Source organism: Schistocerca americana, chromosome 5 (genome assembly GCF_021461395.2).
Source record: "Schistocerca americana isolate TAMUIC-IGC-003095 chromosome 5, iqSchAmer2.1, whole genome shotgun sequence".
NCBI classification, from domain to species: Eukaryota; Metazoa; Arthropoda; class Insecta; order Orthoptera; family Acrididae; genus Schistocerca; species Schistocerca americana.
The window spans coordinates 684,338,660-684,359,052 of NC_060123.1; the positions used below are offsets into that span (position 1 = coordinate 684,338,660).

Here is a 20,393-nt window from a genome sequence, read left to right on the forward strand (position 1 = left end):
GCAGATTAAAACTGTGTGCCGGACCGAGGTAAAGGTCCCGAGTTCGAGTCTGGTGCATCACACAGTTTTCATCTTCCAGGGTGTTTCAGGAAGGTAATGTTAACAAATGGAATCTTAAATACGCGTACAACCTGCAAGATGGGATACTGATAATAAATCTATTGCACAGTTTAGTAGAAGGCAAGTACCGTGATCACTTTTATTTATCATAAAATATCTCTAACGTAACAGTGATACATCAGCCGTCTAATTGTAGCTAGCACGAATATAAGAATCATCAGCAGACAAGTATTCGCAAATGTATACTTTCGAAGAAAGTTAATGTGCTTTCCGTTTTTATTAATAAAAAATAAAATGTTAGTTCTTATTCGTACTTGATGCATTTTTCTCATCTTTCTTACATCTCCAGTTGGAACCTTTGAGTGATTTCTATTTCTTTTTCTATAACACCTGTATTTTTCTGTCATCAGCATTAAATTTTACCGCGCGGGGTAGCCGCGCGGTCTTAGGGGCCTTCTCACGGTTCGCGCGGCTCACCCCGTCGGAGGTTCGAGTTCTCCCTCGGGCATGAGTGTGTGTGTGTTGCCCTTAGTGTAAGTTAGTTTAAGATTAAGTAGTGTGTAAGCCTAGGTTACCGATGACCTGAGCAGTGTCGTCCCACATGAACTTACCACAAATTTCCAATTTTCCATCGACTTTTCTTTATCGCTCGCAAAAAAATTTCAGAAAAATTCGAAAGTTTAAAATACAGCAACAGAAAGTTTTCTGCGCTATGGAAGTCAAATTCCTTTAATGAGAGACAACTAGTAGAACTCAGGTGAATGCGAACTGAACACTGCCGATTCCAGTCGAATACCGAGAAAACTGTCGTCTGCCTTCGCTCAGTCTCCCAGCCTTTTTACCTGTACAATCCTAGCTCTGAGAAAACCGTGCCCTCTGGGATTCTTTGCGCAATGGATGGGTGTCGGATTTTAGTTTGTAGAAAAGAAGAATAAATGTTGATGTTGTGAAACGTTTAATTCAGTCTGCCACGGTTATTTTTAAAACTATACGCACCGCGCTACCTCTTCTCAAGACTAGCGGCTGTAATTAGCCTACAAGCAGCAGGTGAAGGCAACAAGATCACAAACTGTGGCACAGGGACGCAGGGTCCACTCACCTCTTTCCTGTTGCTCGATAAAAATTATGCAAGAGGTGGACTTGCCAGTCGGAACAAGGATGGAAGCTCGCGGCAACTCGGCATTTCACACGAAATAAAAATGTTCGTGCACAGGCACTGATACAGTCAGGAATTCGAAAAACGAGATAAAAAGTCACTGCTGACTCAGCAGAAAGGTTCGGAACTCCTAGGAAGTATTGGGAGCTATTCGGCTGGGAGGTTGAGATAAGGCAGAGCTTCAACTCGAAAAAGGCACTGATGTCATATCATCATAGATGTCAACATCATGGGTTCCTGTGCAACCGAAATAATGAATGTCTGACAGACAGTACTTGACTACTAATAAATTTATATCTTTCACTTACTGACTAGTCATACAAGAGTTTTTCTCAGTTTTGCTATTTGTAAAAGTAGTTGGAGAGAGAGACTAATCGTTTCCTGGAAAAATTCACTGAAATTCGATACAAGGAAATATAACTCTGAGATCCTTCACCTAGTGATTCTTCTGTTCATGCAGTCTATCGTTCTTTCCTTGTAATATCTGTTAACGCAACTCAAATAAGCTTCACTCAATGAGTATTACAGAAACTGCTAGCTTTACTCAGTCGAACAGTGGAGAATATGCCGTGGTTAGAGGACTGAAGCGCACGAACACAAACCCCTCAATAAGCTGATCTATGTGGATATAATCGTCATAAACATCACACTAAGTGAAGTAGTACATCGTGTAGTTATAAATGATGGGTGAACCATCTATGAACTGTGTTAAAATAAGTGATGATAATCTAGAATGGGTTTCAATGGATTCAGCCTTTCAATTTGGAAATTTGTGGTAAGGTCTTATGGGACCAAACTGCTGAGGTCATCGGTCCCGAAGCTTATTCACTACTTAATCTAACTTAGACGATAAATAGCTTGGACAAGAAGAGAATAGAAGCTTTCGAAATGTGGTGCTACACAAGAATGCTGAGGATTAGATGGGTAGATCACATAACTAATGAGGTATTGAATAGAATTGGGGAAAAGAGGAGTTTGTGGCACAACTTGACTAGAAGAAGGGATCGGTTGGTAGGACATATTCTGAGGCATCAAGGGATCACCAATTTAGTATTGGAGGGCAGCGTGGAGGGTAAAAATGGTAGAGGGACACCAAGAGATGAATACACTAAACAGATTCAGAAGGATGTAGGCAGCAGTACATACTGTGAGACGAAGCAGCTTGCACAGGATAGAGTAGCATGGAGAGCTGCATCAAACCAGTCTCAGGACTGAAGACCATGACAACGACAATCTAATTTAAACTAACTGACTCTAAGGACAAAACACACACCGATGCACGAGAGAGGATTCGAACCTCCGACGTGGTGGATCCGCGCGGACCGTGATAAGACGCCCTAGAGCGTGCGGCTAACCCGCACGGTCAGCTTTTAAAATTCCGATGTGTATTGGCGTAACAGCCAGTCATGATGGCCTTAAAAATGCCAAAAATTTCATGCCACATGTCTGTCAGTTTAAACCAACAAAGGGCATGCCTCACGATTCTGGTGGGCGTTAAAATAAATCGTGACACATTGTGTTAATGCAGATATAAGCAAAAGATTGTGTGTGGGACTTTAAAGTGAACTACCAACAGTGATTCCAGATGAAAGAGCTGCGCTAGAAATTTATTCAGAGAAAGGTGATTATTGCTACAAGTTATCATTTGTAAACAACTTATAAGAGACAGAACCACGTATAGTGTTACTATGAATAATGACATGTATTAAGCTGTGCAAATGTTTCATTTCCCACTGACCTGAATCACCTGGAAATATATCAGGAAAACAGTTGTTATGTGTATTATAATTTGTACAGCAGTCAGTACTGCGAGATCAGATGCTTAGAGGAAGGGCAGAAGAGGAACACGAGGGAAAAAGAGTTTAAGTGGTTTCACTGCATGTCTCGAAACATTATAAACGTCGGAAGAGTGAATCTTTTATGGTGCTCGTCGCAAATAAATAATTTTTCATTTTCCGTTACACTGAAAACCTTTCAAGACTAGCACGTAGCACTGTTGTTGTTCATTAGCATTCTGGTGAAGAACGTGAACGCTATTTGTATTATTTCCATTATGAACAGAAACTGTCGGCACACTCAGTTAACTATTCGCAATTCAAATTAGAAGTATAATTTCAAAAGTGGAGGATTAGGTCAATGCGCACTGCAGTTACAGCGAAGTATATGCGGAGTTTCAGTTACACTGAGGTGCAGATTGTATAGAATGGTTTATCAAACAGCTGTATCTGATTGCCAAGTGCAGAAAAAATATTTGTTGCAGAACAATAGGATGATTATTAGTAGCAAAGAGAAAGATGCATTTCGAACAGCAGAAGTTTGTCACCTTTTCAGGGAATGTTCCCAAGAAACGGATGTGAAACATGGAGACCACTGCCATTTTACAGGAAGGGCGCGAGAGGGATGGTGTCATAAAATGTAAAGACAATAAAATACGCGGATGCAGCTGGTATCAGAAGGGGAGCTATACCAGATGTTGAAGAGTGTTGTGAGAAGCGGCTAGGAGTATGAAATGAAGATAAATATGGAAAAAACAAAAGCGATTAACATAAGCAAGAAGGAAATGGCAGTTAACATACCCGTATTCTTAGGCGGAAAGGAATATGGGTCAAATAACATCCATTCTGAACCTGGGAAGTTTCATGACATGGAACTGAAGGTGTACGGAAGAAACAAGGAGGAGGATATCTATGGGAAAGAGAGTGTGGAGCAATTACTAACAGCTTGAAGAGTTCCCATGGCGATGAGGAAAAGATATGCTAAATGTTGTGCCCAGAGTGTAGTGTTATATAGCAGTGAATCATGAGCAGTTAAAAAATAAGATATTTAGCAAGTTTTAAAATGTGGCTATGGAGAAGAAAGCTTAAGGTGAAGGGGAGTGACAGACACGAGTTGAAGAAGTAATGAGGAAAATAGGGAAAGTATACTGGAAATTAATGTAGGTTAATTCTTACAAAGAAGAAAACAGCAACCAGCCACTATTAATACTCGTATTTATTTAGGTAAATAGCGCCGTTACCAGTTTAGAACTGGCAAGTTCATCATCAGACGGCTGTTCACATGATTTTCAAGATACACTTTACATTATCGTCCGTTTTCGATTTTTATTATTCCACTGTGGCGAAGTATTTTTGGTGTGTTGTTACCGTCGAAAATTCCGCGCGATTTTGTTACAAAGTTGCAGGATTGTATTTTTCGAATCTTCCTAAATATATCCAGCACCTCCGTAATTTGAACATCACCATCTTTTGCAAAGCACCACACACACACACACACACACACACACACACACACACACACACACAACAAAAAGAATTTGCCACATGTGAAGTTATCACAGAGATTGTAGATTTACAAATTGTTTGTGAAGCGGAAATTCTGTACTTACAAAGTCAATTACCAGGAAACATCAATCCTAGTCTCCTATGAGTCAGCGGGAAAGAGACGTGGTGGGCTGTCATGTGACAAATCTCTATCAACAATTAAACCTGCACTTATGTCCGGCTCATTCTTCGTACACTCTTCTTGTGTCAGCGTTTACTCACAGCTGAACTGCCATTAATGAATGTCCAGCAGTGTCAAATGACTAACCTTCTTCATGTTACTGAGGTCTTTTATCGTCATAAGGTGCCACAAGTACACTTCGGTCTTTACATGCGGTTAACTGAGGCTGCATAATATATAGCTGGGGACAAGAAAATTTCGCGAAAACGATAACGCGAAAAATAGCGCAAAATTAGCAGATTTTAGCAAAATAACGTGAAATCGGAGATTTTTATGACATATTGCCAAATTTGTAATTCTGAAGTATAAAACTTTCATAAATCTGAGAACGAAAGTTTACTAATACAGATATTTGTAACTGATAATCATCGAGTGTTAAATCTGTAATTTGACTCCTAATCTCCTCAAATCCTAGTTTCGTGTAAAATCCTAAGCTTGCAGTTCTTCTCCCGTGTAACGAACATTAATGTGACGACGAAAATAGCACTGAAATTAGCAAAAATAACACATAATTTGGCCAAAAACAAGGATTTTGGCAAAAAAACAATATGGAATTTGATAAAAAAAAATTGTAAAATAAAAAACACCAAATTTTACAAATTGAATAACACCAAATTTGGCAAAAAGCCACACCGAATTTGGGAAGTGTAACATCGAATTTCACAGAAAATACCAGTAAATTTACAAAAAACAACGTCGACTTTGGCAAGAGAAGCAATTACGCAAAAATAATGTAGAATTCCGCAAAAACAACGAATTCTGCTACAAATTAAGATCGAATTCGGCTCAAAATCAACATCGAAATTGGAAAAAGATCGAATTTGGCAAAAATGTAGCAAGGAATTTTTTAAAAAAAACAAAAAAAAAAAACACAAGACATAGCAAAAATGACACCGAAAGTGGAAAAAATAACACCGAATTTGGTATAGCAAATAACGCCAATGAAAAGGCATCACAAAATGTACCCAAAAATAACAAAATATTTGACAAAAGAGTAACACAAAATCTGGCAAAAATTAACATCGAATCTGGCAAAAACAGGAGATTTGGTAAGAGAAAGTATCCGAAAGGGGCAAACAGACCTGGCAAAAATAGCACCGATCTTGGCAAATACAAAACACCGATTTTTGCAAAAAATAACACCGAATGTGGTCAAAATTAACACCGAGTCCGACCATAAAATACAACAAATTTTTCTTTTCCCTGTATATAGCAGATCACGTTTTCGCGATCATACATATAAGCAAACGTGATAAATCACAGTATGACCTCATTCACATTGTCAGTATTTCGTTGCATGCGTTTCAAACAGATCCACTTTCTATTTAGCGTTCAAGTAAGATTTTTCAAATATTTTTCTCCTGAGTTTGCCAGTAAGTGACGTTCCTTACACACTTGAGATGATTTTGTAACCAACATTACTGTACTTTCAGCTGTTTGCTTGCTAACAGTACTTACAGGCTAAGATCTTTTTATTTGAGTGCCTAGTAGCGATACGAAGTTATTGAAGATAGGTGACAGCATTGTTCAGTTGTTTGGCTTTGTTGTCGATAGGGACGCTGCAGTCTCAGGCGATACTCGGTATGTTAAGGTAAGCCTCGACTACTGTCGCCTTGTCGGTGGACTTTGTGCTGCCGAGCGCAGAGAAAATATTTTGACGACTATTGCAGCTGGACCTTGGGTTATTAGCCACAGGTCGCACAAACAAGATGACATAATATGATGTATCATGCAGCGTAACCTGCTGTGACAGTGCGAGAGAGAGACAAAGATATTGTTTATTACTCTGTGGCGGACAGCGCTCACATAATTATTCGTAGGATATAGAGTTTTTTTGTTCTGGTTAAGAGTAATTTTAGGAGGAGAGAGCCATTCTTGTGATGTAAAAAATCGACGCCATTGCGAGTTTTGATTCAAATTGTAAAATATAAGTGCATATGGAAGGAAATCAGTTAATAGAACAATAAAATATTGTTCATTTCAAGAAGGTACGTGTTATTATACACCCACTGCTATTGTGATTTACTAATAAACACCAGCTGAGAACAGTTCCGACGGGAGCGTTCAGTTCTAGTGAAATAGTTCGATGTTTTCTTCGGAAAAGAAGTCACTTCGTGGATCATTCAAATCCACAATAGTAACTGGACATTTCTCAGAACTGAAAGCAATCTGATTGCTATGCAACAGAGCCCCGAAGAATATTTCTCCGTACTTTGGTTACCACTTTCAGCTCAACACGGTATCCGCAGAATCTGGAGCAGATTTCTACAACAGCGGAAGCGTGTAATCGCTATCGGTTTCACACACCGCCCTGTGTACGCTGTATGTATTTACCCACAACAGTGAACATACAGTTACTCACACACATAGAAAGACAATACTAGGTGGTGTGGGGAAACATTTCAGTATAAAGGCCCTGTAGAGCTAAACAGTAATTAGGTAATTAGCCTAGTAAGAAAGGAGTCTTTATAATAAGCAAAGCCACAGAAACCTATTACGTAGTGACATTATTCGTGTATGCATGTGGAGACGGGATGCCTTAAACGTAACGAGTGAGAGAGCTGTAAGCGACGTACTCGCAACAGCTGTCTAGGTATTTGGCTATCAGACCTCCCGAGGAGGTAAGCGGATCGGATATCCAGCCATTGATAACGTTCTCACTGCTCCAGTACTCGTTGGCAATCGTCGCCTTCGTTGAACAGTCAAAGATTGTGTCGTAATGCTCCAAATCTTACACCAATGGATGCAAATGGTGACGCTCAAATTATTGTTAAAAGGTCCTCTTCAATACAACTAATACTTCAAAAACTACTGTAGTATAAAGATGAATACCTTAGGTACTTCCACGTAAAATAGTAGCAGGCATGTAGAAACTATCAGAGCACTAAGCAAAGTGTTAGTGCATGGTGTATGTCAGGCGCTATCAGGTACTATGGCGAGTTTTGGCATAACCATGTTCGTTTAGCTGGCTGAGGCGGGAAGCCGATAATTGGTGCAATGAGCTAATTAGACACACACGTAGAGGAGACACACAAACACGGACTGTTGCATACTCTAGAGAACGTTAAAGCAGTTAGGATGAAGCTTTACATTTTGAGCGTTGAACGTGTAACAATTAATCAACTTTACATAATTAAGGAAATTATTGGCAATTGGAGCATCACTGCTCTGTTCCCACACGCCACTGCAGAAAGTATGAAAAATCATACAAAAACTTACACCTTGCATGGCTATCAAATTTTATAACTACAAAGTTTCCTCTCCCTTATTTCAAAATGTCGCAAGGTTCGATTCATTTGGGCCTCTAGATACATGATTCTCATTTACTAAAAAGCGAGCTGAATGACGAAAATATTAAGATATTTACATTTTAAGTGCACTATGTCAACATTTTAATTTAAAAACAAGTCAGTAGGTACTTAGCTGGAAAATTTATAATAGCACTTTAAAGATATGAAATGATCAGTCTTTTTATTAAACATAAGGGTTCGAAAGGTATAAACAACGTGAAGTCTATGAATCACACTGAACTTTCTTAACGGTAATGAAGTTCATTTATGTGGTGTGTGTAGGATTTACGAAAATTTATAGATTTTAGGTTTGTAAGGAAAGACTTGAATGTATGATTCTATCTTTTTCTAATTATTAAGTCATATATATACTATCTAAGTTCTGTGTGCAAAGTTGATTTCTCTGTAGAAAGTGACTTTCCTATACGCTGCACAAAATTATTAAATCACAAATAAATATCATTGTTACTTTGTTACATTGTTAGTTTGTTGTTATTATTATATCTCGTTGTCTCATTAAACCCTAACACTGTTTATACGTAAGATTATTGCTTACTCTACGTTCTGTGAGTCTACGTGTTTTACAGAAGAACAGTCATGGTCCAGAGGCTACTCATGTTTCAGTAACTATTTTGCTTCGATTATACATTAATGAAAACTTAACCCAGAGTCGTGTGCTGTTCATAGTTACTGCCAATATCCAGATAATTATTGGTAAGCGAAAATCATCCTACATCTCTTCATAGTGTTACAGTAGTCTCACGTGGGTGGGTGGACATAATGAGAAAATGTCAGCAATATTCTCGCATTACTGCGGAATAATTGGAAATGTGAGATCCTAGCGGCCTGAAGCTGTTGCGAAATGTGCGGGTGGCGTGAGTTCCACGAAACTCGTTTTCTGCAGAGTAAGAACAGAAATGAATTATCTCCGTACACAAAGATATTATATGCAAAAGGGCAGTCCACGGAATGAAAGGGTTTCCATGAAGTACGAGGAAATTGTCACCTCGGTCTTTTTTATTTTGGTACTTGCCCTGCTCATACCGTTTCAAGAGATGAAATGAGTCGGAATATTTAATTTGTGTACACTAAACTTCAAAAGCTCCTAAATAGTGGACAGCTGGAGCACGTCGATAATATGTGAAATGAACATAGTCTGCAAACTACACTGCAGAAATCTCAGCGTTGCGCCCTGATGTCTAAATCCTATTCCTGTCTTAATTACAGAAAAAAGCCGAAGATTTTTTACACACCACCGATATGCATATATTTTCATATGTAGAAGAAAGTATGAAAAGTCGGGGCAAGATATCTTGCTTGGTTCATTTGAACTTTGAGTGTGGAGCTAACGACATTTCTTCATACCTTTCATGCTATGAGACAATCTTAAGAAATGTCAATCTGTTGATTGTAAGACTCCCCCGACTTATGTGGTTGACATGAAGTCTACGGATGCACAAAAATTCAACGTTATAGCTTACGGATAAGTCACCTATTATCTGCTTGCTGTCGAAATGAACTAATTAACTATAATCATAACGTGACAGTCTGTACTGGGCGAAAAAGTGCTCTGCAAGTGCTCCAACGAATTTTCCGGAAAGACTTACATCAAAGTAATCACAGTGATGATTTTAGGGTTTCTAATTTGTGCATAAGGCAACGGGCTTGCCGCAGTGGAAACACCGGTTCCCATCAGATCACCGAAGTTAAGCGCTGTCGGGCATGGCTGGCACTTGGATGGGTCACCATTCAGGCCGCCATGCACTGTTGCCATTGAGGAGCTACTCGACCGAATAGTAGCGGCTCCGATCACAGAAAACCATCATAACGACCGGGAGAGCGGTGTGCTGACCACACGACCCTCCTATCCTTATCCTCAGCTGAGGATGACACGGCGGTCGGATGGTCCCGATTGTGGCCTGAAGACGGAGTGCAAATTTGTGCGTAAGGGCTAACTATTGCAACAAATGTTACTTCCTGGGCATAAATGGGAATAAAGACGGAGCACTGTTTGATTATCGAAATGGTACCAGTGGTTTGGAAATAGCCATAACCGCAAAATATCTAACAGTAGGAGTTACGGCTACAAAAGCCTACGGAGCGAGGTGGCGCAATTGTTAGCACACTGGACTCGCATTCGGGAGGACGATGGTGAAAAGTCGCGTCCTGCCATCCCGATTTAGATCTCCTGCGATTTCCCTAAATCGCTTTTGGCAAATGCCGGGACAGTTCCTTTGTATGGGTACGGTCACCTTCCTTCCCCAACCTTCCTTAATCTGATGGGACCGATGTCCTCGCTGTTTCGTCCATTCTCCCGATTGAACCACCCAACATAAGCCTAGCTAAGGTAAATGCTAGTCATATCTATTGAAATAAAACTAAGGAAATATAAATTACTCTAGAATCAGCTAGCTTACGAAACCATATTTCGACCGATTTTTGAGCACTGTTGTCAGGCTGGCACCCTAAAAAGGTAACACTAATGAAGAAGATACAAGTTCCTCAGCAGAGAGAAGACTATCACCGAAATGTTTACCAACTCAAGTGGTAGACGTTACGAGAGAAAAGTTGCCGACTACTAAAAGACTTACTCTTAAAAACGCAACAAAATACCTCTGACAGAAGTGTAACTGTAGAATCAAGAGACATATTGTTTTCCTCTTACTTGAATTCCATGAAATGACAATGAGTTGAATACCAGTAAGATAGGAACTAAGTTGGAACTTTGATGCCGATCTTTCGTGCCTCACACCATGCGTGATGGAACAGGATAGCATGGAAAAATGACGTACGTTTCGCTCTCAAGGTTCCAGAAGATAAATCTAAATATGGAAGAAAATGCTTTTTAGTAGGTAGCGTACATAAATTTTCCTGTAAATGGACACAGAGGTCGCACTGGTAATGACACAAGGATGTGGGAACAGAAATATCCAGAAGAAGCAACCACTCCATCACGAAATTAACCTTATTCAAGAACGAGGAGTGTCTGGAGAAGACAGTATGAATATCCGATGGGAACTTAGAGAATAAGCAGCGGCTGGATAGGAGAGACACTGCCCCTAAATGTAGAAATATTCAAACTAGCACGTTTCGTTGTCAATACGGAATTAACGAGACGTAGCTGGAACCTGTCTAGCTACCAAAATATAAGAAGTTTCATGTGTGATACGAACCTAGAAGACATTCTCCAACCGCCACGCCGAGCGGGATTAGCCGAGCGGTCTAGGCCGCTGCAGTCATGGACTGTGCGGCTGGTCCCGGGAGAGGTTCGAGTCCTCCCTCGGGCATGGGTGTGTGTGTTTGTCCTTAGCATAATTTAGGTTAAGTAGTGTGTAAGGTTAGGGACTGATGACCTTAGCAGTTAAGTCCCGTAAGATTTCACCACCATTTGAACCAACCACCACATACATTGCGATTCGTTCCTCAAACCGGCAGACAATGTGTCGTGATACTGTCATCTGTGGGTTTCCGATATGCGTTCTTACTCTAATCAGCATTAAATAACGGTTAAGTCTTTTCTTTAGTTGTCAGTTCTTTGGAAAGGATAGCAGTATACTGTCCACGTACCTGTCATAAGTTATGGCTCAGTGGAAAAATATCAGGCCAATAATTCGCGTTGCACTATCTGACCTCAAAGCTCCTGGTTTTACATCAAGTAGACGTTCTCCATGTCAATTATGAAGGCATTCAGAATCCAACGTCGATAATTTTGCGAGTTCGCGTTGAGGGCGGTACGTGTTTCATAATTTAAGATTTCGTGTCTTAAGTTTTTCTAGCCTTTGCTGTCTAGTTGAGGTTGCACAGATACTTGGGGAAAGGATGCGGTGGAGTGGTTCTGTTTTAAGCCATTCGAAATCAGCAACCGCTTTCCTTGGCCCTCTGACGGAAAAAGTCGAGGCTCCGTCTTCAACGAACACCTGGAGGCCGGTTTTGTGAGGTACTCTTGCTGCACAGGTCCTGGTGTGAGTACGCGCGTTTCTCTGGAACGTGACCCAGTCTAACTCAGTGCGCCATATGATGTCGGCTGGTGTGAGAAAAATCAACGCTCTCACGTCGGGTTATCAATACTTTTACTGATGCTCGCTCTTGCAATCTAATTCGCGTACTGCATGCGACTTTGGCGATATGCCTCGTCCTTTCTCATTTACTGACGTCGTGCGCTTGGTATGTTATTTGTTGTTAAGTTTAATATCTCATTTTTCGATATGTCTGTTCAATGCCAGTGTCTTCGCAGAGTGTTAATTTGTCACGATACCCAACGTGAAAGAATTTCTAAGGCTACAGCGTGTTCACCAGGACTGGTGGATTACAGTACTGCCACTTTATAGTCAAAATTTGTACTTATTATCCTTTCATCTAATCTCCTTCAGCGACCTTCCCGCGTTCTATTGAAGCCCGGTCAGTTTGGTTTCTTGTTTCCATATTATGCGTCTGGTAGTTTCAACCCGACATTTGTGTCAGACAGTCAAAAATGGTTCAAATGGTTCTAAGCACTATGGGACTTAACTGCTGAGGTCATCAGTCCCCTAGAACTTGGAATTATTTAAACCTAACTAACCTAAGGACATCACACACATCCATGCCCGAGGCAGGAGTCGAACCTGCGACAGTAGCGGTCGCGCGGTTCCAGGCGGAGGCACCTAGAACCGCTCGGTTAGAATGGCCGGCCATGGCTTAATCTGCAGCTCGTGGTCTAGTGGTGAGCGTTCATGCCTCTGGATCACGTGGTCCCGGGTTCGATTCCCGGTTGCGTTGGGGATTTCCTCTGCCCGGAGACTGGGTGTTTTCCTCATCATTTCATCATCATCATCATTCGTGACAGTGGCTAGATTGGATTGGGTAAAAAAATTGGCTGTGTTAAAATTGGGACTTGGTACGGGCGCTGATGACCTGGCAGTTGAGCGCCGCACAAACCAAACATCAACAAACAGTCGTGCCTGTGATAAACTCCGTGGTTCTGGTGTTACTTTCAATTAACATTTACGCTCCTTCCTCCGAACACCAGCAGGTTTACAAATTAAATCGGGATTTTGGTTGACACTCTATCGACAATAACGTTTGGTATCGATCTGAGTGTCTGACATCTGAAGGTTTGGGTGTCAGCCACGACTTCTGCTGTGCTATTTAACATCTTTTATTCTGTTTTCCTGTCCGGCCACTGCGTGCGCAAATTCAAGTGCAAACCCCGCTACCGCCCCCCCCCCCCCCCCCTCCCAACAGGTGCAAACAGCATCAGTTGTTTTCAAGCGTAGACGACGGCGTACAAGATTGTTCAGACTTGGGCTAGTATTCGATCCTCACTATCTTTCAATGTCCAATTTTTGTATCGCTCTCTTCTTCGATTTTAGGAAACCAAACGAAGAACTCGATTGGCGACAGCGCCACTGACGGGCCGCTTGAATTTGCGCGCGCAACGGCCTGATTGGGTAACTTAATGCTAATTAATTCTGAAACAGCGAAATGTATCGAATTTTCTTGTCAACAATTACTTCTCAGCACAATTTACCTTGAAACATCCTTAGAAGTTTTTCGGTCTGCTTCCGATCACGCTGTATATCCTAAGGCGGTCGTGTGTGTTTGTTATTAGTTAAACTACTTGACTGAGTTCGACACGATTTTTTATTTTATACACAATCGTAGAATATGTTTATAGTGATAAGAGCTTTCGCCCTTAGCTTCAGAATTCATACCTCATTTCTATGTCATCTCTGGTGGCCAGTGAGGGAAAATGGGTTTACGATGTTCGGTGCACGAGTTATCACCAAATCTCGACAATGAGTTGTAGGTTCTGAAGATAGCCACTGTATCGGAAGTTCAGGAATGATTCTTATTGCGTTCTGAAATAAAGGATAATCCACGTCAGCCTTCTACGTAATTAGAATGTCGTTGCTTTTTTGCTCAAGAAAAAAGCACTGAGAATGTCGACATGGAGCGCAATACTTCGTATTTGTTCTCAGGTGTGTGTCCCAGGGATGAAGCTCGATAAAGAATGGACCATGCTTCGATGAAGAGACAATGTCTTGCTTTAAACAACGTCTGATATAACTTCAAGTGTTTACAGGGAAGACTTCGTAATATCATAATCTCCTTTACTCAGCCCCAGAAGAGGCTGTGTAAATAATCTGGCCATTATTTTAACTCGAATAAAGTAATATGTACTGAACAATCTCAAGCCATTTGAAAATGAATTGTTACGCACACTCATTATAAAACTCAAGTGAAAAATACTCCCTTCCGTAAAATATTGTGTCGAATTCGTTCCTCAGAAATACTTCTCATTGTATTTCCAAAATGAGTGTGATACAAGCATACTGTAAAACGGAAATAGAAGCTACTGCCCCTCGTATAGGTCCTGTACAGTTTTACTCTTCAGTAATACTTGTCACTAGAAGCTATGCTGACAGTTCGTATCACACGGGAATTCCTTACAAAATTAAGACTCTCGGGCCTCCGTGCATGCGCGATGTATAATATTCTCAAATCTCGGCGGTGTATTCTTAGCACTGCTTCTACTTCCATACGTAAGTGAGTATACGGTACGTAATCAAAACGGAAAACTCCGCGCCGCGCGCACAGTAGCACAATATACTCCACTGGCTTTAAACTTTCCGTTTTAATAAATTCTCATTGCGCTAATAAGGAGGTTATAATTTTCTTCACAGCGTACTTAAAATTTATTTTATGGGAACATTTACGTCCACATAAAGAGAGCGGAGTTGGGCAACAAAGTTTTCCCGCATTTAGAGATATAAAGTTCTCGGCACCTAGCACCGTTCCTTCTGCCGCTGCGGTCGGATTCGCGGTGTGCGGCCGCGGGTGCTTCCTTCACAAAGGCGGCAGCAGGGTGAGGACAAACCCGGGGCAGGGGCTGGCGAACTGCGCCGACAGTAGTCGCCGGCCAGATAAGGGGCGCGTGCTTTTCACCGGAAGAGCGAGCCACGTGCCGGAGCTGCCCGCCTTCTGGGAAAGTCCGTTGACGACGGTCACTGCCCCGTGCACGTTCACGTCCGTTGAAACATAGTCACCAGTATCTAATCAATCATGTCGAGCTTATACTGAAGAGTCTGTAGTAAGAGCTTTGACAAGTGTTTTATGTCGCTAGAGGTACTGCATCTACATCTGCATGGATACTCCGCAAATCACACTTAAGTCGCTGGCAGATGGTTCATCGAACCACCTTCACAAAAAAGCTCCATTATTCCACCCGCGAAGACCGCGCATAAAAACGAACACCTATATCTTTACGTGTGAGGTCCGATTCCCTTATTTTATTGCGATGATCGTTTATTCCTACGTAAGTCGGAACCAACAAAATATTTTTTCATTCGCAGGAGAAAGTTGGTGATTCAAATTTCGTGAGAGGATCCCGCCGCAACGAGAAACGCCTTTGTTTTGATAATGTCCATACCAAATCCTGTGTCATATCAACTGGAACTCTCCACTGTGTTCCTCGAACCACTCCTTGCCTTGTGACATGACGCATTATCTTATTGAAAAATGCGACTGCCACCGGGAAACACGATCGCCATCAAGGGTGTACGTGGTGTGCAACCACTGTAGGACACGCCTTGGCCGTGGTGGTGTCTCGGGCGAGCTCCACTCGACCCATGGGTGCACAAGTGAATCTTCCCCAGAGCGTAATGGAGCCGCCAACTTGTCTCCGTCTCGCAGCACAGGCGTCAAGGTGCTGTTCCTGAGGAAGAGGACGGATTCGTGCCCTTCTATCGGCATAATGAAGAAGGCATCGGGACTCACCAGAACATGCAACCCTCTGCTACTGTGCCATGTCCAGTGCCGATGGCCGTTTGAACATTTCAGTCGTACACTACTGGCCATTAAAATTGCTACACAAAGAAAATGACGTGCTACAGACGCGAAATTTAACCGACAGGGAGAAGATGCTGTGATATGCAAATGATTAGCTTTTCAGAGCATACACACAAGGTTGGCGCCGGTGGCGACACCTACAACGTGCTGACATGAGGAAAGTTTCCAACCGATTTCTCATACACGAACAGCAGTTGACCGGCGTTGCCTGGTGAAACGTTGTTGTGTTGCTTCGTGTAAGGAGGAGAAACGCGTACCATCACGTTTCCGACTTTGGTAAAGGCCGGATTGTAACCTATAGCTATTGAGGTTTATCGTATCGTGACATTGCTGCTCGCGTTGGTCGAGATCCAATGACTGTTAGCAGAATATGGAATCGGTGGGTTCAGGAGAATAATACGGAACGCCGCGCTGTATCCAAACGGCCTCGTATCACTAGCAGTCGAGATGACAGGCATCTTATCCGCATAGCTGTAACGGATCGTGCAGCCACCTCATTTCTTTTTCGGATGAATCCAGGTTCTATTTACAGCATCATGATGGTCACATCAGTGTTTGGCGACATCGCGGTGAACGCACATTGGAAGCGTGTATTCGTCATCGCCATACTGGCTTATCACCCGGCGTGATGGTATGGGGTGCCGTTGGTTACACGTCTCGGTCACCTCTTGTTCGCATTGATGGCACTTGGAACAGTGGACGTTACATTTCAGATGTGTCACGATCCGTGGCTCTACACTTCATTCGATCCCTGTGAAACCCAACATTTTAGCAAGATAATGCACGACCGCATGTTGCAGGTCCTGTAAGGGCCTTTCTGGATACAGATAATGTTCGACTGCTGCCCTGGTCAGCACATTCTCTACCTCTCTCACCAACTGAAAACGTCTGGTCAATGATGGCCGAGCAACTGCCTCCTCACAATACGCCAGTCACTACTCTTGATGAACTGTGGTATCGTGTTGAAGCTGCATGGGCAGCTGTACCTGTACACGCCATCCAAGCTCTGTTTGACTCAAGCCCAGGCGCATCAAGGCCGTTATTACGGCCAGAGGTGGTTGTTGTGGGTACTGATTTCTCAGGATCTATGCACCCAAATTGCGTGAAAGTGTAATCACATGACAGTTCTAGTATAATATATTTGTCCAATGAATACCCGTTTGTCATCTGCATTTCTTCTTGGTGTAGCAGTTTTAATGGCCAATAGTGTAGTTACCGACATAGTATTATTAACATTGTCACACCCATGGGTCATCGTCTGCGGAGACCCATCTTTAGGAGTGTTCAGCGCACTGTGTGTTCAGACACATTTGTACTCTATCCAGCATTAATGTTTCATGTTACTTTAGCCACAGTTCGCCTCCTGTCCTGTATTACCACTCTGCCCAGCCTAAGAAGTCCGACATTGCAATGAGGTGCGGCAGCCCCCCTCCACGACGTCTGGACGTGATTTCACGTTGGTTTCGCCACGTGTTGGAGACGCTCACCACGGCAACTGTCAGCAATACGACTACTGGTGTCACCATTTCCGTTTCTATTTCGATACGTAAGTTATTTAGTTTTCAGTGTTTAATTCGATAAAAACAAGTAAATTACTGAAGAGTATAGCTTTGCCAACGAATTTTGCATGGTTCAAATGGCTCTGAGCACTATGGGACTAAACTTCTGAGGTCATCAGTCCCCTAGAACTTAGAACTACTTAAACCTAACTAACCTAAGGACGTCACATACATCCATGCCAAAGACAGGATTCGAACCTGCGACCGTAGCGGTCGCGCGGTACCAGACTGTAGCGCCTAGAACCACTCGGCCACTAGGCCGGCGAAGTTTGCATGGAAACCCATAAAGGAGCAAAGAGAAAGGAGATGTCGAGCGCTACAGATTGCCGAGACCAGAAGGCGTGGAGTTTCACGACTTAGTATGGAAAAGACTGAACAGTCCACAAGAGAAAAGGAAAGGAAAGAGAGGAATATGTTACGAGTGTGGTAGATCGTGAAGCAAATGAACCAGGAAATGTTAGGTGCGATACGTGGAGCTGCCGTGATCATTTGGGGGAAATTCGTGTCAATTGTTTGCACAGTGCGGACTGAAATAATTCGTGTGTCAAAAAATAATTTGGAAATATTGGTTTAATTGTCGTAGTAGTTAGGTTCATATTCAGGCGCTCGGTGTACGGTCCACAAACAGCACTTTTGCATTTTTACTGCAACGTAAATTCATTTTTGTTCGTTTTCATTAATATGAGTTATGTGTGGCTATTACAATAAAGTTTTCAAACATCGAAATTGATATTAGGAAAAGACGAATGAAATTCTTTGGTCATATCAGACGACTACCAGAAAATCAACTGACGAAAAGAATAGTAGACTATTTATTTATTTATTTATTTACACGTCAAGTTCCGTAGGACCAAATTGAGGAGCAAATCTCCAAGGTCGTGGAATGTGTCAGTGCATTAAATTACAACATAAAAGTAATAACAGATAAATGTTTATGAAGCCGAAAAAAATTCAGTCCATAAGTTTAAGTAAACGCAATCAACAATACAACAAGAGTCAGCTTAATATTTCAAGGAACTCCTCGACAGGATAGAAGAAGTTACTCATGAGGAAACCGTTCATTTTCGATTTGAAAGCTCGTGTATTACTGCTAAGATATTTGAACTCGTGTGGTAGCTTATTGAAAATGGATACAGCAGTATACTGCACACCTTTCCGATCCAAATGCAGGTTTGATTTCTGTCATGAATTAACTGCGTGGAAGCTGTTTATTCTTCGGAATAATTTAATATTGTTAACAAGAAACGACAGTAAGGAATATAAATATTCGGAGGTCAATCTCGAAATACCCAGACTCGTGAACTGCGGTCGACAAGAGGTTCGTGAACTTACAGCACTTATTGCCCGAACCGACCGTTTCTGAGTCAAAAAATCCTTTTAGAATGGAAAGAGTTTCCTCAAAATATAATACCATACGACGGAAGAGAATGAAAATAAGCAAAGTATACTAATTTTCGTGTCAAACGATCACTCACTTCAGATACCGTTCGAAAAGTGAAAATAGCAGTATTAAGTCTTTGAACAAGATGCTGAACATGGGCTTTCCACAACAGCTTACTATCTATCTTAAAACCTAGAAATTTGAACGGTTCAGTTTCACTAATCATATGCCTATTCTAAGAAATTAAAACGTCGGGTTTTGTTGAATTCTGTGTTAGAAACTGTAAAATCTGAGGCTTGCTGTGATTTAGCGTTAATTTATTTTCTACAATCCATGAACTTGGGTCATGAACTGCACTATTTGAAACCAAGCCAATTTTGCACACGACAAGCTAGTGTCATCAGCAAACACAAATATTTTAGAGTTACCTGTAATACTAGAGGGCATATCATTTATATAAATAAGGGACAGGAGTGGCCGCAACACTGATCTCTGGGGCACCCCCTACTTGGCAGTACCCTACTCAGACCCCACGTAACAGCCATTCTCAACACTGTGAATAATAACCTTTTGCTGTCTGTTGCTAAAGTAAGAGGTGAACCAATTGTCAGCTACTCCCTGTCTTCTATAATGGTCCAACTTCTGGAGAAATATTTTGTTATTAACAGAATCAAATGCCTTAGTTAAATAAAAAAATATGCCAAACATTCGAAAACTTTTGTTTGACCAATCCAGTACCGCACAGAGAAAAGAGAATATAGCACTTCCTGTTGTTAAACGACTTCTAAAGCCGAACTGTACATGTGATAGAAAATGGAATGATATAAAATGATCAATTATCCTCAGATACACAGACATTTCAATAACTTTTACAAACACTGATGGCATAGAAATAGGTCTAAAATTGTCTACATTATCCCTTTCACTCTTTTTATACTGAGTACTTTAATCGTTCAGGAAACTGACCATTCGTAAAGGAAAAATTACAAATATGGCCAAATACGGGACTAACATGTGCCGCACAGTACTTTAATATTCAACCAGGCATTCCATCATAACCATGAGAGTCCTTAGTCTTCAGTGATTTAATTATTGACTCATTCCTCGTCTTGTTTGTATCACCGAGGAGTATTTCAGACATCGATCACGGAAAAGCATATGCCAAGAAAATCATACGATCCCCTGTAGAAACCAAATTTTTATTTAATTCACCAGCAATGCTCAGAAAATGATTGTTAAATACTGTACATATATCTCATTCATCAGTAACAGAAATAGTTTTACTGCGAACTGACTTTACATCGTCGACCTTGTGCTGCTGACCAGACACCTCCTTCACAACTGACCGTATGGTTTTAATTTTATCCTGTGAATTAGCTACTCTATTTGCATACCACATACTCTTTGCCTTACATTACTGTATGTGATAGGCTACTGTAGCTTGATTGTGACTACTTCTAACATTTTGTTATAATTCCCTTTTTGTTCTACAAGATATACTTATCCCACTAGTCAGCCACCCAGCCTGCCTATTACTGCTAGTACCCCATTTAGAACGTTCTAATGGAAAGCAACTCTCAAAGAACATGAAAAATGTGTTGAGGAAAGCACTATATTTG

The 20,393-nt window shown here is 41.4% G+C and overlaps 1 pseudogene; it reads left to right on the forward strand.

Moving 5' to 3' along the window:
* The first annotated feature begins 9,662 nt into the window (after positions 1–9,662).
* On the forward strand, positions 9,663–9,780 carry LOC124617037 (annotated as a pseudogene).
* Positions 9,781–20,393: the final 10,613 nt, after the last annotated feature.